Here is a 16,273-nt window from a genome sequence, read left to right on the forward strand (position 1 = left end):
TGTGCTTATGTTAATTTCCTTCACCTTTCGGCTTCCAATAAATCATTACCTACTTTTTATTTTTCCTTCCCCATCTGTCTAAATGTGTGTGGTAATTCTTAAGCTGCCTTACATATAACTGGCTGGGTCACAGACAAGAAAACAAATCCAGATTGCTCCCTTCCATAATTACTTTCATTTCATTAATTTAATGGCAGAGCCAGTAGATCTAATGCTTATAATAACATTTGTATACATCTATGTAACACTAGAGCAGACATCATGTCAGTGTCCCAAATATCAACCTATTCCCTTTAATTAACACTTATTTTGCTTGCAGCGAATAGGAATCTTGTTAAATGTACAGCAGTGCTCTATAATGGAATTGAGTGCCATTTGGAATGCATGCCATGACTGAAATACCACCAGTTATGGAGTTTCAGTGTTTAGACCAAAACTAGTCACTGGGACTTTGGTGTTGGCTCCTTACTGCTGGGACCTGGGTGTTGGCTCCTTACTGCTGGGACCTGGGTGTTGGCCCCTTACTGCGGGGACCTGGGTGTTGGCCCCTTACTGCGGGGACCTGGGTGTTGGCCCCTTACTGCTGGGACCTGGGTGATGGCCCGTTTCTGCTGGGACCTGGGTGTTGGCTCCTTACTGCTGGGACCTGGGTGTTGGCCCCTTAATGCTGGGACCTGGGTGTTGGCCCCTGACTGCTGGGTCCTGGGTGTTGGCTCCTTACTGCTGGGACCTGGGTGTTGGCCCCTTAATGCTGGGACCTGGGTGTTGGCCCCTGACTGCTGGGTCCTGGGTGTTGGCTCCTTACTGCTGGGTCATGGGTGTTGGCTCCTTACTGCTGGGTCCTGGGTGTTGGCTCCTTACTGCTGGGACCTGGGTGTTGGCCCCTTAATGCTGGGACCTGGGTGTTGGCCCCTGACTGCTGGGTCCTGGGTGTTGGCTCCTTACTGCTGGGTCCTGGGTGTTGGCTCCTTACTGCTGGGTCCTGGGTGTTGGCTCCTTACTGCTGGGTCCTGGGTGTTGGCTCCTTACTTACCTGTACTTCAAACAGGACAGTAATGCCTACCAGTATCACTACTGAGGCTAAAAATATTCAAAAGGCCTGTTTACAAATCTAATTACCTTTTCAGTTAACCAGAGCTTAGCAGCCAATGACTTGATATTTTCACTGAAGAGCAGCTAAGGGGGATGGATTGGAGACAGATGCACCCACTGTACCCAGGAGACCGGCATATGCGGAAGAAAGGGGCAGCAGGGTGAAACTCAGAGGCATCCGGTGGGCATACACAGGGCCATCCAAGTCAACCACGGCAAATACGTGGCCCTATCTTGTGTTGAGTGCAAATTACTGTTGATTAAAATACTGAGTCATTTCACAGCCAATGTAAGGGGAATAAAGGGGACAACGGGTAATGGGAGTATTGCTATTGCCATGGCAACGTTGTGTGTTTATGTGCATGTGGAAATAATGCATGAATTTATTCCTTTTATCACATCCTTGGCCAAATCACAATTTTGAAACACATGTGGCAGCACATTCTTGGTAATCAATTAATTTGCACAACTATGCAAGTGAGTCTATGTAAGTGAATGTGTGTGTGGTAGTGTTGGAGAGAGAGAGTTGAGCTGCTAGTGGGGGTACTACTAATTTACCTTCAGGTACCTACATTTTTGAGGCCTTCGATATCTGACTTTGATATTATATTGTATCTATTGTAATTTTAATGGGTTACAAAGTTTATTTTACAGATACAATTTCTGGGAATTATCGGAAAATATTATTGACTTAAATTTACAAGTGTAATTGTATAACATTTCATGTAAGGGAGAGAAGAAAATTATGCACATCTTTCTGTTGCATTGATTTGGTATTAAAATACTATAGTGACTGCAAGAACCAGAATGCTTTGCGACAGTTAGAAAACAGGTGGCTTGATATTATGAAGAGTGATAGCAGGTTTTTAACTTCTATTACCTTTGTTTGCTGAAGAAGTATAGTGACAGTTGTAACGTGAATATGTTTATTACTAAAGAAATATTTCATTGTATAATCAACATGCCAAGTGGGTTATTTTAAGATAGATAATCTGCAATAGTATCATTAATAGTGAAGCCTTCCTTAGTGTAAAGTAACTGTTAGCTTTGTAAACTTGTATTTCAAAGCAGCTTTTCAAACACTGGTGTTCTGGTGTAATGTATTCCTGGGTTCTCAAAATATTTTTTTAAGTAAGTATCAAAATGTGTGTGCCCTTTGTTGAAGCAAAAAAGTGAACATGACTTGTCATATAAAAACTTCTGCCTCATTGCAATTACACAAAAGAAAATGAACACTTTGGGTTGCCCCGGTAACCTAATTGCATCAGTACATTGCACACAGGAGCCAAAGTAACTGAATTTTGATGAAAAGGCGGCGATAATTTACGGCATTGAGAAATTAGTTGCCGTGGCGACGAGTTAATTACATCTCAAATTAACAATGCAAGTGTAGTGAAATTAAATATAAATCATATTTTCTGCATAAATTACAGGGGTTGATTAGTGCAGGCGCCAGGAGAGAGAGGTTGGGATTCCAAGGGCCTGTCATATCCCCTCCTCCCACCCCACACCCCTCCCAGCTTCACACTCTCCCCCCCCCTACCCCTAGAAAGCCGCCCCCTCATCTCTGAAGACAGACACTGGATTACACTAGAGAAGACAATTCAACCATAGGTTCAAATGTTGCAATTTCTGGAATTATTATAAAACCCATGTTGGTTGCCTCTGTGTGTCTGTGCGCGTGCGTGCAAGACAGAGTGTCTGTAAGTAGGTTTAATGTTAATGGCAAACACACCTGATGTTGTGTGGTGGGGCATTTGCCCACAAGCTGCTTAAGTATCAGCTACTAAAATTATGGCTGAACAGCCTTGGTTATCAGTAAAAGTGCAATACTGATATTCGGGTGACTGGGTCATGTTCACACTAAATGGGCTTCAAATGTCAGGCCTACACAAGCCAAGGGCGAAGCAGCGAGGGAGGCATCAGCCTCACAGTGTGAAAAGGTGCTCACTTTACGTGACAGTGTCCTTGCATACAGAGACAGTGTCCTTGCATCCCCAATAGTCACATCGCAGAACATGCGATTTAGTAAGATAAACATCAGTCTACAATATTTATTTCTTTCAAATGGAAAACTAGCATTATATCTTTCTGATATAAGGAAATTTACTATGATTTATGGGTTATTGGATACACAGTTTATTATTATTATGATTATTATTATTTTAAAAAAAACAGAGCTCGTTTCTGCACTTGGCTGACATGCAGGCTCTACTTGCACGTGACGATATGATGGGCGAGGAACAGGCAAAAAAGTCTGAAATGGGGAATTTGGATGCATTTGTCAGTATTACTGCATCTTGCAGTTGGTAAGTTATGCCCAGTTGCGCATTCTATTTTACTACTGATGCTATTGCTATACTATTACTGTTACATATTATTACATAGCAACTTGTTCTGAAATATATATTTTTTAATAAGTTTCATACATTTTAATTGTAGAGGATGGGGCTGGGGAAGAATGATGGATACAGACTGTCAGGTTGATAGCCAAAGCTCTTTCTGCAGTCATCCTGTAATTTTTCATATCGCAATATATAATCTTAGAAAAACTTAATATCACAATGTCAGTTATTTCCAATATCGTGCAAACCTAGACTACACATGCATGCACAATGCAGATGTGTGTATAGGACAAAATCAGTGCAAATTCCATTGCTGCATTTTCATGTGAACAGCAAAAATGTGAACACTAATGTTGAGTAGCACTGAATCTGAGGTGCATCCTATCTCCATCAATGTTGAATAACCCATTCCTAACAAGTATAAGAAAATGACCGGCCTACCTTAACCTGATTACCACAGGCACCCTTGAAGCTTACATTCTGACCACTAAAATGGAACTCCAAATCAAAAATGACCAAGTTGTTTAGCCCACTAAACAGCCAATGTAATGTGTGTTTGTGTATGTAAGAAAGAGAGAAAGAGAGAGAATATCTCCTCCCTGCAATCCCTCGTGATACAGCTTCTAAACATCACAAACAAGCCTCAGGAGTGATGTTAGGGAGGGGGGTGAACCGAGTGAGGGAGAGAAAGCCCAGCACAAACAACTGCAACAGGAACCAACTTGAGCCATCTAAATTATTCATACGCCAGATGGATTCGTTTCACAGAAATTTCACACTAAACCTTCCCTTTGAATTGCTGTTTTGTTCAAGTCGATATTGCCAAAAAATATAAAATGTTACCTTTATCTAAATATTTACATGGCTCATTCATGTTTGAAAAGTGGAAACCACTAACTATACCGACTTGATAAAAATGATAGAATAGTACAGTATTGACTAGTATTATATAATATTCTGTAGTAAACTGAGGTGCACAGTAGAATACAATACCACACTCTGTATTTTCTTTAGATCATCTATAGTGCTTCTATAGAAGTCTGTTGGATACTATAGACACTGTAGCTTTGCTAGATTGCACACTACAGAATTTTGTAGTGTGCAACCTAGCACCTTTAAGAAACTCATTTGTGTAGCTAATATGGCCTTTGCTGAGCGTTATTGCACATACATTTTGATGTATTTAAGTATTTTAAATTTTCTGATACTGACGTATCCCTAATAACCTACCTGTTAGCTATAATAAAGGCATATTCTTAGTAAATTTGGCCAGAATGCCAAGCACTCGGTTTTGCCTAGAAAAACACATGCAAAAAAGCATTGGTGACAGAAATCAGACTGTTGAGCTGCAGAACAGAGAGCTGGAGGAAAATCACAATAACAGAAACACAATCTCATGACATACTAGGAAAACGAGGGCAAAGAAAAATACAATTACACCTGTGTGTAACGTTATTGAAGGAATATTTACAAATAGACCTGGCTACAGTAACTCCAAATTGCATTGCGGCCCAAAAAAGACACAAAAATGTTGCCTAGGCAGACACGATGCTTACGCAATAAGGCTACAAATATTGATGGCCTAATGACAGCCAAGCTACCCAATGTCATTGGACATTGTTCCCTCTCTTTCCATTAACCAATTAGCTTGTTCACAGTGGTGCATTCTCTGAAAGCTGGAATAAGTTAAGTTGTTAACCCCGTTACTTCTTCCTACTTAAAATTCTGAGAATTAAATCTGCAACCAGAGTATTTCAGCATTCAGCTTCCATTGGCTTTATTGCACGACTTCTGCGCTTAGAGAACCATGTGCATCGTGTCAATAGATGTAAATGCGGTCTGGATAATTGTTGTCCAGTTGTGCCCCCATGTGACTAAATGTAACCATTATCCATATAAGAGCTAGATTAACCCTGAACATGTGTGCAAAATGTAACAAGTGACACAGATCAAAATATACCGCCATGTAGCCATTATGGTACCACTGTGTGGCACCATAATGTTTTGAACGTTTACATCATTTGATATTTTGATACGGTTATCGCTGTCTGTTGTATATGCATTTACATTGCTTGAGAACCCATTTCACAAAGCATAACCATTTTCAATAAATTGGTAATTATTTAGAAATTATATTAATAACACAACAGAATGTGGAGAAAGTGATGGGGTCTTTATGTAGTTTTTGCGGAAAGAGTTGTGGTTAGGATGTGAAACATGCTACTGCAGTACAGTACATGTGCAGAGGAGACATTTGCATAGACTGTTCGACCACCCTAAGCCACTATCTAGCTACCTTTGCCGCCAGCGACAAAAAATACTAAATACTCAAAGGAAAGAAGAAATTTTATTACTTAACCGCATGAAGCTCTGGAAGGCAATCATGCCAGGTACATAGATAAGGTTTATCTTTAACTTTGTCTTCACCAATACTCCACAAAAGTCTTTCAGACCAGAGATAATCTTTTGGAATCTGGCTGTTCCACCGTGTCACAAACAAGACGGGACTTACCAGTAGTACCCTACACGTCTACAGTAGGGTGGACTGTTCTGACGGCCGTTCTACCTCTTCCTGGATAATTCTTTCATCTTGCTCCTTAAGTAAATTATAAAAAAAGAATTTGGGGACATCAACAATTTCTAGAAGAAATGGTCCATTATTTGGAAAAAGTGTGAGTGTGCTAATACCTATGGCCACAACTGTCTGTAATGCACAAGGCTTAGCTAGCATGCTAGTTAGATACTAGTTAGAAAGACAATTTTACTTTGATCCAGTTTGTTTGTGTGAATAATGGATGAAAGTTTCTCTTGAAACGTTGTCACAAATTGGTATGTTAATACGAATGTAAGGAGATTGTTAAGGACATTTGCTATTTCTGTGTTTGTTCAGTATGTTTCCAAAAGGACAAATCCTCAACTTTTCATTAAGAACACAGGAATAAGTTGAGCATTTTGGTCAAATCCCATCTACAGTGAACTCAAAGAATAAACAGAACTGTCTCAATTCATAAGTTTGTCCCATACAAAATGTTTGGCAATTCCCTGCAACCCTGACACTAACCACAGTAAATCTCTTAATCCAGAAGCTTGCCAAAGTAATATCAGCTTTTTGTACCACTCCCATGAGAAAGAAATCCTCCATGACTTATTTCAAAACAACCCTAACTTTACATATGGTGTTCTGTATATGCAGTAAAGTAAAATATTGCAAATAATATTTGTTGTCTTGGAAAATCATTTCTTAGGAAGTAAAGGTTATGCTTTCTAATATTTGTACTAAAATTACACCTTGGGACATATCTATTAGACTTTTCACACATCCCTGTCCAATAGCTGGCACTGCTTTTGGAGTTAAATACATTTATATCTGCTCTGGTAGAGACAAGTATATTTAGAGAACGTTTTGTGCTTCCTTTTACCAGTATTTCCAGCTAATTGTGTTGCATGCTTGTTGTTTGTGCTGATAACATATCACATCAATTTAGGAGGGCATCCAAATGTGCCTTGGAATAATGTTACAAAATCCTATTATTGCTACATAAGTTCAAGACCCAAAGAGATGTCATTAAATCAGGAAATGTCTCCTCAGCAATATTCTAGTAAAAGAAGAAGAAGAAGCATTATCTTGATAACCAGACAGACAAAAGAGGCAGAATGTATTTTCATCACTTTCATCACAAGCCAAGAAAGGTGCAGTGGAGCTGAATGGGTACCGTGCCTGTGCATCTGACAAGTAAGAATTGCTTCATTCATTCAAGAAACTTCTCTCAAACAAAACACTCTCTCTTAAACAAATGAATGGGTAACAAATGCAAATGGTTAATTGCCTAAATATTGACTGATTGTTTATTGAATTCCTAAAATGTTTCAATGCTTTATTTAGACACATAGCAATGTTTGATAAATGAACTTAGTTCCAACTGTACATTAACTTCCTCTTTTAATTATCCAAGTATTGCTAATTTGGTAATAGACCAAGTTGTAATACTTTAGTAAAATACAATTTAAATAACAGCACTTCTACTTGAGCAAAAATGTTTAGCTACTCATCCCTGGTCTTGTGTCAGTTGAACCAACATTTTTTTACAGTATAGGTACATTTCACATAAAACCAACAATGTAATGTTCAGATTTAGTGTCAAGTGAACTGTTCTGTCCTCAGTGTTGGTTTCCCATAATGTCTAAACAATTTAGCAGATGGCGACTTATCCATGGTGACTTACAGAAGCAATAAGGGTTAAATGCCATGTTCAAAGGCAGAACTAAAGTTGTTGTTTTGTCCACCAAGGATTCAAACCAACACACTCCCAATTACTGGCTACATTTTCAATCCACTAAGCTATCTGACTTTTAATGTTGCCATATTTATGCATGATATTCCATATATAATTTTTTTGGTCACAGCCTACTGAGAGAATGGAGAGGCTTGCCCAAGTCTGGTTGTGTCTGTGTGCTTTCACATTCGCCACAGGTGGGTGATGTTCTTCTGAAGTGGACAATTTAGGCTACCTAAGCAGGACGATAGCTGAACGTCATAAAAGAACAGGTGATCAATGAAGAGCTCTGGGGCCTGACGTTTCCAACCCTCTCCTGCCCTAGTTGTACTATCAGTGCTCAATCTGCTAAACATTACCTAGCTGAAACTGTTGCAGACCCTCTGTCAAGGAATGCCAGATCCCTACATTCATATCTGTTTTTGACTGCAATGGACATAGTACTAGTATTATACTTGACACGTTGTGCATGCACTGTGTGTCAATGTATGACATTTAAACTGTCAAGTAAAATCTAAAATATTATTCTACAAACCAGAAAAAATAGAAGAGACATTTCGGACTACTTCAGCCACGGAATGCTTTTGTGATTATTTCTCCTTTGCCTCCTGCCTACCCCCCACTCTTTCTTTCTCTCATCCTTTAGATTAGCGTCAGTCACAAAGTGCTAGAAGGGCTGGCATCCACAACAGGCCACCAGACTTCTCAGCGCCTTTCGTCCCGTGCGTATGCCAGGGGCAGATGGGGCCTGCAGGTGTGGCCCACCCAGTGCTGTGTGTACCATACCAAACACCTGCCTTTATTTACCTGAAGATGGAAAACTCCATCCAAGCTCCATAATGCATAAGACAGCCAGAGTGGAGTGTTTAAGGTAAAAACTGTTCAACAGTATCTCTAAGCCCAAATGTATAAAGTATTGTACTGTATTTAAAAAAAAGGGAAGGCCTTACTGACGAGGTTAAATAAAGCCTGCAGGATAATGCCGTCTCCCCTGAGGCAACCAAAAGCCCATGGGGGAGGCAGCCCAGCGTGGGAGATCCTGTTTGGTCTCACAGCTGAGCTTGTTTTATTGAAAAGGTTGTTTGAAGGCCCTGAACCTGAGACATCACTGGTCATGTGTATTTTGGCTAGGGTGAAACAGCATTAAAGGCATTTTTGAAAAGATCAACTGCAAACTTTGGGACAGAGGAAGAAAAAAGGGTACAGATTCAGACAAATAATGGTAACCTGTGTGAACATAAAATGTACATAAAAATGAGAAAGCTCCATATTTCATATTTCAAAATGTTATTGATGAAAACTAGAAATATTCTTGTATAATGGTGAGGATTGCAATTGTTATAATATAATGGAAAACATTTCTCTAAAGTTTTTTTTTATTATAGACTTTTATTAATTCCATTATTGCAATTATATAATCAAGATGTCGTGATAGATTGTGTTAAGTGATTAACTTTTTTACCATATATTCTGATAAGGCAAAACATGATGACCACGCACAGGTGAAGCGAATAACGTTGATCTCCTAACAAGGGCACATGTAAAGGTCTGGGTAGATTGGATGGTAAGTGAATAATCCGTTCTCGTAGTCAACATGTTGGATGCAGGAGCAATGGACAGGAGTAAAGACATAAGCAACTTTGAGATGGGCCACATTGTTAAGGCCAGACAACTGGGTCAGAGCATTTTTGAAACAGCAAGGCTTGTAGGAAGCTCCCTCTCAGCAGCGGTGAGTACCTGCCGACAGTGGACTGCGGAGGGACACACCACAAACAGGTGACAGGGTGCTGAGAGCCTGAGGCTCATCGATGCGCAAAGGCAACAAAGACTATCCCGTCTGGTCTGAACTGACAGAAGGTCTACTTTGGCACAAGTCACAGAAGAAAATGCTTTTCGACAACGAAAATGCTTTTCTTTCTAAAACAAGGACATTCCTAAGTTACCCCAAACCTTCGAATGATAGTGTATTTGCTGGCTATTTCAAGATAGCTAGGAGACTAGGGTTAGTTCTGTAGTTGGCTAGCTATCAGGCTTGACTTCAATCATTTGTTTTTGAGTTATTATTGAAATATTGAGCAGAAATTTGTAAATATCGCTTCATAAATCTTGCAGTCCGGCCCGGCGTCACCCCGCTATGCCAGTGTATAGGCTACTTGTATGTATGTATCTAGCTAGCTCAATTGTAATATTGTTTGTAAATAGCTAACTGTAGTCTGGAAATGTTTCTCAATGTCAAGGATCCTTCCTTGGTAGGACTAGTCCTTCCAAGGAAGGATCCTTCAGAGGCTAGGCCAGGCTCCTCCTTAGCATTCGAAGAACACGTACAATGGAACAGGCTACCAAGCCTTCGTCTGGTAGTGATTTATAAAAGAAATGCCAGTGACGGCAACCAATCTAACAACTATTAGCTAATATGACAGGTCCGGTTCGGTTCAGTTAGCTAGCTAGCTAGCCTACCGTTAGCTCGTGAGGTATCTAGTTAATTATCAATAGCAATTTGTACTGGCATTTAAACGTTAAACTTTATTTTTATGTACTACCGTTTTAACAAAGGTACGGTAACGTTAAACACTAAACTAAAGATACTTACATTTAAAAGCATATTGCCCCATAACATATTTTTTTTTACGACCTGGCAAAGCCGTGCGCATAGGATTGTGGGTAATATAGGAGCGCGAAGGATACACATATGCATCCTTTGCCGTCTATGGGAAATTCTCCGAACGAAGGACTCAGTCCTTGGTGGGATTGGGAGGATCCTCGACATTGGAACGGTCCTTCGACGAACGTCGATGACGTAGCATCCTCCAAATTCTGGCTTCGAAGGATCCTTCCTTGACATTGAGAAACACCTTGGGTCTTTTATGAACTTCCGGTTGTAACGTGGAACTCCAAATGCACCAATGCACAGTGCCGCAACGCAAACGTCCCTTCGCGGACTGCTCTATTGACAATGAATCCCTTCCGCCAATACGCAATGCATTTGGCGGATCTTGGCAGATATGCAAACACATTCCACCTACAGCACAGTTGATTCTTTATGATCAGTAATTAATCAAAGAATGCACATATATCGCCATATAAAAAAATTAAACCAAGTCCAAGTATTTTTATTTACCAAATGCACCGAATAACAGTGTCATTCTGAACAGTGAAGTCCTTGTGAGATAGCACGCGACATCTACACAGTAAGCATTGAGGAAGATATAAAGCAAAAATAATAGCATAAGTATACATACCAATGCAAAACTAGCAGAAATTCCAAAGAGTGTAGAAATGGGGAATATGGGCAATAGACAATATGGAATATGGATAGAAATAATATTAGTTTAATAGTGCCTATGAATGGGTTCATTGAAATGTGCTAACGTACAGCTCCGGGAAAAAGTTTTGAGTGAGGAACAGAAGTGTTCAATTTACAGTGGTCTCTTAATTTTAACCCTTCTGTTCCTCACTCAAAACCTTCCTTTCCGACCTTTTTGGAAAGGAAAGAAAAAGGATCAGTGTTCTTAATTTTTTAAATATTTTTAACTGTATATTGAATGTACATAGAAAGTGACCAGAGCGTTTGAAATGTTGATATGATCAATACGATCATAGATCCAAGTCTCCAGTCATGTAAAAGTACTCTCTAAATCATATACAAAGGTATTTTAGCTGGAGGGGGCCATCCACTTATTTCTGAGAGCTCAGACTTTCTCCAGGTATGCCTTATTATAAATAGTATAATAAAGTATAATCTATAAAAGTATAATCTCAATAAAGGTAACATTTTGATTTGATTTAAATATCTAACTGGATTTTTTTAAACTTACATTTTAGTAATTTAGCAGAAGCTGTTTTACAAAAAGTGACTTAAAGTTAGCAATTTTTGATTTATAAAGAAGATAAGAATAAATACAAGAATAAATAAAAAATCTAGTTTGGCTAACTTGTTTTTCTCCCTTATGTTACGACATCCAATTTGTGATTAATTACTAAATAGTAGTGGAACAAAATGTATAATAACATCAGTAGTTACAGATGTGGAATAACATGCATCATGTAATTACACATTAATTGTTAAAATTCCCACTTAATACATATATAACTACTACGCAATTATGGCAACGTAATCTAAAGCATTACCCATGTGGTTATAAAAGGCAATTGATGGGTGATTTTCCATGCAGAGCTATAATGCTTCTTTACATGTGTACAGTTTATGGCAAGCCACATATTCATAAATCTCAATATTCTTGTAGTGAACATTCCCAGTCCTCTGAGAAATAGTGCATGGAGATATTTTGTTTATCAAGTGAACACAATGGTTATGAATGAGGCGCTCTGTGAACTCAACACTCCCATTAGGACTCTATTGGAAAGTGCTGTATTTGATCAAGGCAGAGAAATTGTGCAGAAATGAACTGAAACCAGATCCAGACAACTTACTTTCCTTTTGGCTCTCAACTCAGGGTGTCACTCAGACTTAATAAGCTTTCAAATGTCCATTTTATCACAGAAAATAGACTCTGAAAAATAAAATCACATAATGGACCAAAGTAATGGAGAGGTGTAACTAACACAACACATTTTGTCCATAGTAATGCCATCAAAATGAAAGCATATTCACTTCTCGAGTTTTCAGGGAATCAATTCAAACTGAATAGTGGCCTTTTTCTAGGCCTTTATTTCATAATGGCTCCAACAAATACAGCACTCTGGCAATAGAGTGTCACCTCGGGTGATACTAACACAGCTATTTTACACTATAGAGTTACAGGATCTTCCAGTTTACACAATGGCTCCTTAACCCCCATAACTCTTATTTTATTTCTGCACTTTAGACATTGGAGGTACATTACACTCACCCTGCTAGATAGGATGAGTCCACTTTTACACCCAGGTGTTACATTCCAAGGTTAGATGATTTCAATAGATATGACCTCCATCTTGAATGAAAACGATCTGGTGATCTCTGCACTGACATGCTTAAAGATGTCCTTGTCCTGTATATTCATCCGCCACTGGTGTGCTGGGGTGATAGGGCCAGGGCTCTTTGCTCAGACAAATAGCTCTTAGTCATTAGTGGTAAAACTACTTGAGAATTACCAGTAATATTACCATTTGGAGTTATATCAAATATACATGTGATATGGTGGTGTTGCACACTGGTTCTAAAAAGAACGGTTTGGAGCCTTCCGATCTCTGTAGTTATCTGAAATTAATTTGACACAAACATTGGAAGTGAATCCCAAATGCCACCCTATTCACTTCATAGTGCACAACATGTAATAGTGTGTCCTGCTATGCTGTTAAATATTTTGAAGATATATGGCTTTCTGAAAATGTATAATTTATTCATAGTGGAATTTAACGTTCACGTGCAGGTGCTTCAGAACATACAAATCTCAACACTGACTCTCCCAATATACTGCTAATATCTTTTCATGTGTGGTAGGTTGAAAAAAACTGTAAAAAAAACACTTCAGTTCAGTGAAGGTATTAATGCCTGCACTTCCTTAGATTGCGCAAACATTTTATGCAAATAGGACAAAAGGTCAAAGAACTTCCTATAAGAATCAGAGGGAAAATGCAATTTTGGTTATGATTTAGCTTTCACAGACACATTTTTGAGATTGGAGAAAACTGTTGCATACACAAGGAACCCGCCCATCACAACCCTTATGTAAGGTGAGCGGGTCAGAGACTCAATTTGAATGCTGCCAATTGCATCTTTGACATATCCCAGATGTGTTCAAACATGTTTGATTTTACTGGCAGAAAATATGCAAAATTCTCTAGTTTGAGTTGTGCAATTAAATGTTTTTTAATAAGTTTAGGGTAGCCTGAGAGATAATGAAGGTTTCACATCACACAGAATGTGTAGAAATTGTGTAGATTTGACTAGTGTGAAAAAGCTCTGAAATTTACAATGCATGATTTGTTGCTGACACAATAAACACAATTTATATCAACATTCTAAAGAGTGATTAGAATTTCAGTTGAGATGGGTTGGGTTTTTAGGCTTAGGACAGGGATGAACAGTAAAAATATTGTTTTGTGTTTTGCATCAACATGTGTTAATCAGCGACCAATAAAATATGTCAATAGGCAAAAGAATGATTTGAAAAATAATGCCTACATGTAGCCAAGGGCCTAACTTTTTAAACCACTCCATTTAGAAAAATCCCAATTAAACTATTGTATACTGCAATTTAAGAACACCCATTTTAGTATAATTTATAGTATACTGTTTATTACAGTAAACGCCTGCATTTCAGAAACAAAAGTGCTTTTCTTGCTAACTTCTGTCCTTTACAATCATCTTCCAACAAAAAAACTAATATACAGTGTCATTCTGTTCATTCTCAGACGCATAAGTAAATACAGAGGACAGTAAAAGTTTCACGGGGGGAAAGAAGGCAGCTGTGGTAGTGGAGGTCGAGCACACGAAGCACTGGGACGACGGCGTCTCCGATCGCCCCTGGCGACCATCACGTTACCGTGCTCCGGAACAGACAGGCTTGCACGCACAACAGATGGAACTAATGATGCGCAACAAAAGAGATCATTTCACTGTGGTCTTCTAGAAGCTGGGGTGGAAGTTTGAATGATGGGCCAGGGGGTTAAATATGGGCAGCTCTTTTTGCAAAAAGAAAAACACCACAAGATATTATGCATTTTTTCAATGCATTGTATTCCATGGGAAAAGATGAGGGTCACATGGTTCATGTTTGTCAATACATTGCATTCAATAGGTGAAATGTGTCACATGGTTGACGTTTTGTCAGGCATAGACCGACAGACCAACTGAGTCTAACCAACTTACCCACTGCAACATTAGCACCAACTTTGTTGCCTTGAATGCAATGTACTGACTTATAGGTCAATGCCCTTGATGCATATCTACACATCAATATCCTGTCTGTGAGGATGGGAGACAGGAGATAGGCGAAGATGGGAGAAAAAGGAGAGAGGGACTAGAAGGAATTAAAGAAAGGGAATGGGGGGCGGAGGAGAGAGAGAGATAGAAGAGAGTGGGGCGATGGAAGAGAGAGACTCAAAGACAGATTATCTATTTGTCAATATATTATCTGTAGAGGTGGAAGACAGGATGGATAGAGTGGGGAGCGGGAGAAAGAAAGGCTGTCAGAGAAAGGTAGGAAGGAGTAAGGACTGAGAAGGAGAGAAGGGGAAAGCAAGTGGAGGGAGGATGAACAGAAGACAGAGAGTGAGAGAGCGAGTGAGAGAACAAAGGGAGAGCGAAGGGAGGGTTGGAATTGAGAAGAGAGATCTTCCTGTCTTTCTCTGTCTATCTTTTGGACTCTCTGCCCTCGGTGTCCATAGTGTGATGCTAATCTCACCGATGTAATCACTTAGGCATTTAAAGTGTTACGCTTATCTAGCTGAATTGAATGCTATGTTTTTACTTAAGTATCACGTATATGACACATTTCTCTAGGCATCAATAACGTGAGGCTGATCCTTCCCCTATTAAATCCAGTGTATTTACTCGGAGATCATGTCTCTGACGCATTTCTCTAGGCATCAAGCGTGAAGCTAATATACCCCTATTTGAACGCAATGCATTTACTAAAGCATCTTGACGTATTTCTCTAGTCATCAACTGTGTGAGGCAGATTAAATGCATTCAGTAAACCGCCATGTCATTCATTTCTTCTTTAAGCATCAATATGGTGAAGCTAATCCTCCCTCCATTGAACGCAATTTATTCACTCGTGATGCAATGCATTCAATAATTTGACATTGAACAAAAACTAGAGATATTTTGCTATTTAATTAACAATATTGAAAATAATGTAAAATTAATATCATGATACAAAACATTTATCAATCATTCCCAGATACAAAACTTTTATCAATCATTCCCAGAACCCAAAAGGCCATATTTAGACACAAAATAAGTTCAAATTTGTATTTTAACATAAGAATGATGTGAACATACTTTATATGTCAAAGAGTTCAGGTTTGAAAAAAACATACTGATTAAAATATTTACTCCTTGCTAAATAAACTGCTCAGGGGAGGGATAGCTAGCAGTGATAGGGATTTCAATTGCCTTACCTTGTAGCGACTTTATGGTGTAAGCAAGATCTATTGCTGTCGTTGTCCGAAGAATGTGCACGTCTTTAATTGCATAGGTCTCGGCAGAAACTTCCTGGTTGTGCAAGCGTTGTGATAAGAAGCAGCACGGCTTAGCACGGTATGCTTAGGTGGAGCTGTTCTGATCAACTGCGAAGAGGAATTGCCATAATTACAAATTGGGCATCACCAAACTGTTTAGCGTCCCAGGCTATCAAAAAAAAGTATCTAATTTAATTTGCACATCCTGAGGGAAATGATTAGATTTAAAGGTCATCTCTTAAACTGAAGTTTTCAAGACCAGACTTCAATGAAATTGTCATTTTAATGTCCATTACATCCAACTGAATACTTTGTAAGGCCCTGCTTTCTTACCAAGAAATCAGAGAGCGAGAGAGAGAACTAGGCTCTCTAGATATCTGAATATAGAGTAGCCAAACACCAAGGGATGGGATTTAACCAGGATGGAGCTGAGTG

At 39.1% G+C, this 16,273-nt stretch overlaps 1 long non-coding RNA gene across 3 annotated transcripts in view; it reads right to left on the reverse strand.

Moving 5' to 3' along the window:
* Window positions 1-521: 521 nt before the first annotated feature.
* LOC105022968 overlaps window positions 522-16,273 on the reverse strand; it is a 73,507-nt gene continuing 57,755 nt past the window's right edge. The window contains exons 2-5 of one of the 3 annotated variants that reach the window (XR_002197502.3): window positions 15,779-15,946; window positions 5,950-6,033; window positions 1,120-1,209; window positions 522-1,038 (exon numbers count right to left, since the gene is read on the reverse strand). This is a non-coding gene — a long non-coding RNA (uncharacterized LOC105022968). The remainder of the gene's footprint in view (window positions 1,039-1,119; window positions 1,210-5,949; window positions 6,034-15,778; window positions 15,947-16,273) is intronic. The other 2 variants (XR_828942.4, XR_828941.4) reach the window with 2 other exon arrangements.

This window comes from Esox lucius, chromosome 12, assembly GCF_011004845.1.
Source record: "Esox lucius isolate fEsoLuc1 chromosome 12, fEsoLuc1.pri, whole genome shotgun sequence".
NCBI classification, from domain to species: Eukaryota; Metazoa; Chordata; class Actinopteri; order Esociformes; family Esocidae; genus Esox; species Esox lucius.